This window comes from Mercenaria mercenaria, chromosome 7 (assembly GCF_021730395.1).
Source record: "Mercenaria mercenaria strain notata chromosome 7, MADL_Memer_1, whole genome shotgun sequence".
NCBI lineage: Eukaryota > Metazoa > Mollusca > Bivalvia > Venerida > Veneridae > Mercenaria > Mercenaria mercenaria.
Genome location: NC_069367.1, coordinates 21569677 through 21576981, shown reverse-complemented (window position 1 = coordinate 21576981; position 7305 = coordinate 21569677). Strand labels below are relative to the sequence as shown.

The 7305-nt window shown below is 31.9% G+C and overlaps 1 long non-coding RNA gene across 1 annotated transcript; it reads right to left on the bottom strand.

Moving 5' to 3' along the window:
* Positions 1-3356: 3356 nt before the first annotated feature.
* On the bottom strand, positions 3357-6829 carry LOC128558458 (uncharacterized). The gene is made up of 3 exons (XR_008371639.1): positions 6623-6829; positions 5743-5839; positions 3357-5228 (listed from the first exon to the last, which is right to left on the bottom strand). It is a non-coding gene; the product is annotated as an uncharacterized LOC128558458 (long non-coding RNA).
* Positions 6830-7305: the final 476 nt, after the last annotated feature.

Genomic DNA, 7305 nt, shown 5'->3' with positions numbered 1-7305 from the left:
CCACATACTTGCTTACACGAACAAGAGGTCATGATGATCCTATATCCCTCACCTGTTAAACCTGGCCTTGGAATAATCAAGATAAACATTCTGACCAAGTTTCATGAAGATAGGGTCATAAATGTGGCCTCTAAAGTGTTAATAAGCTTTTCCTTTGATTTGAGCAAGTGACCTAGTTTTTGAACCTACATGACCCAGTTTCAAACTTGGCCTAGGAATCATCAAGATAAACATTCTGTACTAAGTTTCATGAAGATAGGGTCATAAATGTGGCCTCAAGAGTGTTTAGAAGATTTTCCTTTGATTTGACCGAGTGACCTAGTTTATGACCCCACATAACCAAGTTTCAAACTTGGCCTAAGAATCATCAAGATAAACATTCTGACCAAGTTTGTATCAAATCAAGGCTTAAATGAAACCTCTATATGGCTGAAAGTGCCGAAATAGAAAATTTTGCCCTTTTCAGGAGCAGGAACTCTGGACAAAATCTGGAGGTCAATGCCTTTAATATAACAATTTCATTGCTAAATGAATTATCCTCAGCCAGCCTACAAGAATCAAAACCTTTGGCACAATTTTATCACAGAATCCTTAACAAAAGCTGTCACAGGAGACAGCGTGCTTAACTATTTCAATGCTGGATAGTGAAACTGAGCACATCTGAGGAAGCTGGAGCTGTCACTGAGTGTTTAATGACTCCAATGGTGGATGAAGATATTGCACAATAGCTCAAGTCCGTGTCCAAAATATTAAGTTATAAGAGAGATAAAAATAAAGTGTACCAAAACGCTAAATAATTATAATTCTAAGCAAAAGGGGACATAATTCATAAAATATTGGTGCAAGAGTTATACACCTTGTGTCATATGATGTGGGTGATGATGTGGGTCAACTACTTCAAATTTGAATCAAATCCATTTAGTTATTTCTAAGATATATAGTGAAAATGCATCAAAATTAACCTTAAATTCTAAGTAAAAGGGGGCATAATTCATGAAAAATTGGTGCCAGAGTTATGCACCTTGTGTCATATGATGTGGGTGATAAGTTGGAACAACTATTTTAAGTTTGAATCAAATCCATCTAGTAATAACAGAAAGAGTGTAAGTGCACCAAAACTTTAACCTCAAATTCTAAGTAAAATGGGGAGATAATTCATCAAATATTGGTGCAAGAGTTATGGCTTTTGTGCCATATGATGTGAGTGATGATGCTGAACAACTATTTTCAGTTTGAATCAAATCCATGTAGTAATAACTGAGATAGAGTGAAAGTGCATCAAAACTTTAACCTGAAATTCTAAGTAAAAGTGGGGGATAATTCATTAAATATTGGTACCAGAGTTATGGACCTTGTGTCATATGATGTGGGAGATGATGTGGAACAACTGCTTTCAGTTTGAATCAAATACATTTAGTAATAATGAAGATAAAGTGAACGTGCGTCAAAACTTTAACCTGAAATTCTAAGTAAAAGGGGGGATAATTCATGAAATATTGGTGCGCAAGTTATGGCCCTTGTGCCATATGATGCGGGTGATGATGAGGAATAAATATTTTAAGTTTGAAACAAATCCATCTAGTAATTAAAGAGATAAGGAGAAAAAAGAGAAAGTGTTAAAAAAAACTTTAACCAAGGTGGGGACGCCGACGCTGACGCCGGGTTGAGTAGGATAGCTCTCCATATACTGCGTATAGTCGAGCTAAAAATGAGTTGGCAATTTGCTCTCTTGACTCAAAACAAATCACTTACTCCATTATTTTCAAGAATTAGAAGTGTTCATCTTGTTTCCCCATTTTGTTTTGTTTTTTAATAAAAATGTTAGAGAATTAATGGTTTTCCTTCATTCTTTCAACAAGGTTGATTTCCTATCACAGACAATGATTGCAAGGAACCAGGTGCTACATGTTAAAATGATGAAAACTCCCCATGTTCCTGTCAGCATTTTACTCTCAAGCATTCATTATGTCCCAATGATAAGTTAATGGTTCCAGAAATAATATACAGTTACCTTTTTTTATTTTTCTTCAAAATTTTTTGTAGTAAATACGAAATACTTTTGATTAACTAATCGTTATAAAGGAAAGCAGTATTGAAAGAATGGAATTTATTTTCATCTACTATCTTCCGTACCCAATGAATTTCCTTTTCTTTTGATAGCACAGACAGACAGACGAACAGTTCAAACACTATAAACCTCCCAGGTCTTCAACACTGGGAGCATAAATATTGAAAATATTGTAGGAGTACTGTACAAAATAAATACATTGACAAGACAATTGTAAACAATAATTATAATACAGTAAAACCTGTCTTATGCAGCCAGCCAAGGGGGTGGGAAAAAGTGGCTGCTTACAGCAGGTGGCTGCTTAATGCAGGTAATTTATAGAATAAATGACCATTTTGGAAAATGAGACACTGACTGCTTAAGACAGGTTGGTTGCTTAATAGAGTTGACCGCAAAAGCTTGTTTTACTGTAGATGCAATAATTTTACATACTTGAGATACATTTTATGTAAACTGACACTAATTACATAGCTAAACTGGCACCAATTATAGAAAATGCTTTTAAATAAATCCTCATAACATCAGTATCGAAACTATACTGAAACTGATTAGCAAGCAACTGACGTGGGATTGACATTGTCAAGGACCACTTCATGAAAATAATGGAATCCATGATTTGCCAATGAGTGCTTCAAGCAGAACAATTCTGAACAAACTGCAACCCTTCCAACTATTCTGTCAAACCTTAAGATATCCATCATATTTGTCATGTTTATCTGTTTTTGTTTTTTGTTTGTTTTAAAAGCGCCATTTTTCAACAGAATTTCAGTTATGTAACAACTAGTGTGTTCCTGGATTCTGTACCAGTACTTACCTGTTCTATGCAAGCAGCTGCCAACTTAATCTCAACATAAATCAGAGGTGGAGGATAAATGATTTCAGACAAAGTGTCCTTTAACTAATTGTCATTAACAATACACACCTCAACCAAAGACTAAAGTCACAACCCTGCATACGGCAGATCTTTGCTCTTCCTAAATTGCAAAACTGAAACCCTTCTAACAAACAGAAGATTAAAGCAACATAAATGTGACAGAGCATGAGATTTTGGGTCCAAATGCAATTTTGGTCAAAAATGGGGTTTTGGGCTAATCTGACAGACTGACCCGTTCTGAGTAAAAATCTTCAATTTGACAACAAAAATCAGTCGTTGTCATGGAGATATTACCACTTTTCGGACACCATGTTTTTGTCTAACTGTACCAAAATTGAGGCAGTATATCTTAATAATGACACCATATTTAAATAATATCAAGATAAAATACATGATAAAATAACAAAAGCAACATGCAATTAATGGAATGTATTTCTTTTTGTCTCTTTCTTTCATGTAGTATAAAAATATTTATGTTCTAAAAATCGTTTCTATAGCAACACTGTTGTTTAACCTCTTTTTTAACAGTTTTTTGATGAATCTGGCAATAAATTACATAGAATGTGAAATAAATACACAATTAACTTTTTCTAGTGTGCTAACAGTTAACAGACAACTGTTTTATGACATTCTTTTGAACAAGATACAGAATTTATTTGATATCAAATTAGACAACATCCCAAAAACTAGGACATTAATCTTATTATTATAGACACTTTATCTATTAAACAGTAAGAAAGAATATCAGGCAAGAAAATATAATTATTAGACTATTATTATCAACTGTGAGTTTGCTAAAATTTCAAAAGACTTAGATTACTGATCAGTGAATCATTACCATGGCAACGATGTGGTATTTTCTTACAAAAATACTAACATTTTTGGCAATTTCTTTGTAATAAATTGAATATTGGAAGTGTTTTTCTATATATTTACATCAAAAGCTGTCTGTTTTCTTATTTAAAAGTAAGAGAGTAGACATCATTCCGTGAAAATTAATGTAATATGGTTTGAGAAATACATAATTTTCAGATACACCTCTCTGTTACAACTATTGCCATTTCAAGGCAGGCTTGTGTAATAACATAGTGCTTTGTTGATGCAATTATTACATATGAAAATATATTCACTAACATAATACAGCTTAACATATATAACATATAAACAAGAAAGATGTTGTTTACATATGATGATATCCAAAATAATTTAAAGGTTAAATTAATGTTACCATGGCAACAATACACTGTTTTCTTAAAACAGTAATTTTTTGTAAATTTTCCAGAAAGAATCAGAACATTCATTTAGCATCTGTTCAGTATACATTTGTTTTACACCACAAATGGTTAATTATGATCATTTATAAAAAACAAACATCATTTCATGTAATATAACTTGTCTTTCAGAACTACATATTTTCCTGATATGCCTACCTGCATTACAGCTCTGCCATTTTATGACAGATTTGTGTTATGACATGTTTTGTTGATGGTTACACATAAAAGATATTTTCTTGCAGAACATAGTCTGATTAGCAGAATATAAAAAAGACACGTGCTGTCTACATAATCAAACAAATCTAAATTTAAGTCAAATTTGTGTTACCATGGCAACTCACAATGTTTTGCAAAAAAATAGCTATTTCTGCAAAGGTCATGTCATGTAAAAATATCTTTTAACACAGTTATAACCATGGATTAACATGATTAATTCTTGAAATAAAATTATATTATATTCAGCCAGTAACAAATATTTTCTGCTATATTGGTAGTTTTCTGCCATTTCTGGAAAAATCCTTCCTACACTCACACTGGCAAGGCAGCTTTTATTGTAAAAATGTTTTTTCCAAAGGTTGTGCTTTAATGTCACACATGTTGTAGTTTTGAAACAACTAGGATTCATTCAACAGACATGTCTTAGTATTTCATGCATGCAGTTTTGGAAAATTTATGTTAAATTCTGTATTGTTAGAACAATTAAGATAGTGCTTCTCAAACAACTTCACAGCTGTCATGACATCAAAACACTACTTTTACCCAATATTTCTCACAGTTGACTAAGTTTTACTTTTTCTTGAAACACATTTGTAATTTGAACTAGAATTTTTAACTTTTTCAGGTCATGAGGGCAGGAAACATGACATTATTTGTGCAATATGGAGTTATTTGCTCATATCAGTATTTGTGACATGCACTCTATTCCACAGGCATGATTTCAGCTGGATGATCAGTAGAACATATTAATTCCTTCTGTTTCATTCCCATTTACATATTCATAGTTCTTTCATCACTGCAAAACAAAAATTCATCAACATTAGAACTTCATTTTAATAAGATTAGTATGAGGTTACAGAATATAAGACTGTAAAGCATCTTTTTAAGCTTAAGAGAGTCTTTTTGTTAAAAACTGACTGAAGGCAGATTTGATAAGTATAAACTCATCCAAGAATCTTACAGTATTCATGCAGAAAAAGTAGCTTTTCAAGAATACATAAACTAGCTAAGATTCCTACAGACTAGACATACAATTCATGCAATCAAACTTAATGTAAACACAAATACTGTAAAAATAATTTTGAAAATATGAAAAAATACATACATGATATATTCAATTATTGTATGTCATTACTTATTCACTTCTTAATATATTACACATATTTGTTGAATGGGTCTATAATCAAAATCATTTCTCTTAAAATGTTATGAATGAAATAGATCATTTATGTTTATGCTACTTTAATGTCTTTATCTTTCTTAGAATAGCAGTATAGTAAGTGTAAAAATGTATGAAGAAATTTACAAACCCCCATAAAATCCAGCTTGTTGTGTATAGACCTTCCTGGAAAATCACTTCACTGTTTAAGGTCATTGCATCAAGCCAAACAATCCTCAGTGGTTGATCTGTAAAATGAAAAAAAATACTGAAAAAGGCTGAAATGTGAGATAAAAATGCCCTGGGCAGTTAGCTCAGTACTTATTTAGCACAAAGACTTCTATAAAAAGAGTAAAAGGTTTGAATTCCTGGCAAGGCTTTCAAAACAGAATGTATCTAAAGTTTATTTATTTTACTAAGTGGTTTTTAGTCACTTGCCAAGAACAGTTATAAAATGGTGAGGAATCCAGAAATAATGGCCAAGTGAACAGTATGCAAATTTAACATGAAAAGCTTCAGAAAAAACTCTCTTTCCAAGTAAAAACAATATTTATTCCTTGTAGAAGTTTTATGTATGGACTGATTTGACATTACATGTAAGAAATTAGTGGTTGAAGCTGACAATAGATGTGTTTCAACTATTCTGAATCAGTCACTTTCATGGCATGGCTATATTTATAAAATGATCAGGGCTTTAACTTTAATATGTAACTAAACATTATGACTGACTGTTGTAATTTTATCTGGCACCAGAGTCACAAGGTCTTCTTGTAATTGTCTTGTATACAGATTCTACTGAGTAAGAGTCAAAACCGATTTAAAAAAAGTTGAATTCATGGCAGATTCAGTAAATAAAATATAGTCTACAATATATTGACACTTGTAAATAAAATGTGAACTGCGCTAAATCTACCTCGAATCTGTCATTAGTGTCAAATCCGGGCTATTTTTGGAAAAGATATCGGACAAAACTGTCGATATGAACTCAAATAATATTTTTAACACTACATATCGCTTAAATACTTACTTACCTTGAGATTCGCTAACTGTCATTCTTTATACAATCGAAATAAATCATCAAATAATTGTTTTTGGTAGTTTCATTTTCTCCGCGACCTTCGATGTTTACAAATGGCGTGTCGATTCAAAGGGCGATAAATTATCAATCATTTAAACTTTTTAAAGAAACGGAATTGCAAAACACGGAAATGTTTATAAATGTCACTTCATTTTTCTCTTGTGGCAAGGTAGAGTATTATTGAAAACAAGAAATGCTTAATTGCCGCGAACACGTGGTAACGTCCATAATTTTTTTGTGACGTAACTTTAATTGATGTTTTCTCAAATGACGTAACGCCGAATTTGGACCCAAAATGTCATGGTGCGTCACAAATATGCTGAAAGAATAATAAATGCAGGCTGCATCATTTTACTGTTAAAATTCACATGACCAAAAAATAACGTCATCAAAGAGTTCTTACAAACAAAGTTTGTTTTGAATTTGTCATTGACTTCAAAATGAATGAAACACTTCTTTTCAAAACTTATCTATACTGTATTAAAGTATTGTCTACATACAGTACAATTATTTTGTATACAATTAAGAACATATCAGACGTTTAAAAATTCATGTTACGATTCAGTAAGTTTGATTGTCCTAAACATTTCCAGAAATATAGAACAATTTGCCAAAATTCTAGACAAAATTAAAGTG